Raw genomic sequence first — 2,096 nt, 5'->3', positions numbered from 1 at the left:
GGTGCACGATCAGGGCCAGGGAGGGACTTGGGTGGTTGGCCAGCCAGGGAGGGACCATGAGAGGGCGTGTCCAGCCCATCTTGCTCAGTCCCGATTGGCCGAAACCCAGCAGCAAGCTAACCTGTTAATCAGTGCACGTCATAGCAATTGGTCAACTGGTCGACTGTCTGCCCCCTGGTGGTCAGTGCACATCATAGCGAGTGGTTAAGTGGCCTTAGCATATCATTAGCATATTACTCTTTGATTGATTGAGCAGACGACTAGACAAATGGACGACCGGATGACCGGATGACTGGACACTTAGCATATTAGGCTTTTATTATATAGGATTTAACAAAATAGAAGATATTGATGATCTAGAAATCAGAAATTCTTATGCATGGATAAACATGTAAGCATAGATAAATTATGTTTAGTGATAGTGAATATAGATATTTTAAGGAATTCAGGTATAAAAGTAAACAAAGAAATGGGGAGGCCACTGAAGAGGTATCATAAATGTACGCTAAGAGCTATTATAGCACACTTGTACAACAATGAGAATTTTCCAGTGGGAGATGAATCCCTGATAATGAAGAAGAAACAGAACAACAGTAGAAACAAATGGAAATGCTGGAGAAGAGTGTGAGTTGTCATGAGAATGTGATTATATCTAAATGTTGGTTATGCTTTTATTCTTTAAAAAGAAACTTCTTTTTTAAAATATATTTTTATTGATTTCAGAGACAAAGGGAGAGGGAGAGAGGTAGAAACCTTGATGATGAGAGAGAATCATTGATCGACTGCCTCCTGCATGGCCCCAACTGGGGATCGAGCCTACAACCTTGACCTCCTGATTCATAGGTTGACACACAGCCACTGAGCCAGGTCTGCCAAGCTAAAAAGAAACTTTTTAATTTAAACGCCTCTAACTCCAAAAAGAAAGAAAAAATAGTATAGGGTTCTTATAATAGAACTAGAGGTCTGGTACACAAAATTTGTGCACTCGGGGTGGTTGAGTGGCGCTCTCCCTGTGAGAGCACACTGACCACCAGGGGGCAGCTCCTGCTTTGAGTGTCTGCCCCCTGGTGGTCAGTATGCATCATAGTGACCGATCATTCTGTGTTTGGTCAATTTGCATATTAGCCTTTTAATATATAGGATAGTTTAAGCTCTCAAAATATCTTCCCTTTATTCCAATTATGGAAATATTTTTAGCATAAGCAGACATTTTCACCATGCTATATGCTATTGTCCTCTGGTTTGTCTAATCTAAATATGTTTCTATTAAAGGCTGTCATAAACACCAACAGAGAATCCAAAAACATTAATTCAAGCCTCATAGCCAGATTAATGGGCCAATATTTATGCTGATACCTACAAAATATTGCTTTAGCCCTGCCGGTGTTGGTCAGTAGCAGAGCATCAACCCATGTACCAAGAAGTCACTGGTTTGATTCCGGTGAGGGCACATGCCCAGGTTTCAGGCTCAATCTCCAGTGCAAGATGCAGCCCATGGATATTTATTTCCTCAATGTTTCTCGCTCTCTCTCTCTCTCTCTCTCCCTCTCCCAACTTCACTCTCCAAAATCAATAAAAACATATATATTTAATATATTTTTATGATTTCAGAGAGGAAAGGAAAGGGAGAGAGATAGAAATATCAATGATGACAGAGAATCATTGATCAGCTGCCTCCTGCATGGCCTACACTGGGGATTGACCCTGCAACCCAGGCATATGTCCTGACCAGGAATTGAACCATGACCTCCTCGTTCATAAGTTGATGCTCAACCATTGAGCCATGCTGGTAGGGCAAAACATTAGTGGTCCGGTGCATGAGGGCAGGGGGGAGTCCCTCAACCCAGCCTGCACCATCTCCAATCTCAGACCCTTCAGGGGATGTCTGACTGCTGGTTTAGGTCTGATCCCTACATCCTTCTCACAATCCAGGACAGCTGGCTCCTAACCACTCCCCTGCCAGCCTGATCACCCCCAAGGCTTTTATTAGTATAGATATGACCCTTCACAGAAAATTTCACTAACCCTGCTTTACAATAAGGGCTTGATAATTGAATCATTGGGGTCAGACACCAAGATTTCCTTTCTTTGAATAG

This window comes from Myotis brandtii, unplaced genomic scaffold (assembly GCF_000412655.1).
Source record: "Myotis brandtii unplaced genomic scaffold, ASM41265v1 scaffold5, whole genome shotgun sequence".
Taxonomy (NCBI): Eukaryota; Metazoa; Chordata; class Mammalia; order Chiroptera; family Vespertilionidae; genus Myotis; species Myotis brandtii.
This window is presented reverse-complemented; position numbering follows the sequence as displayed.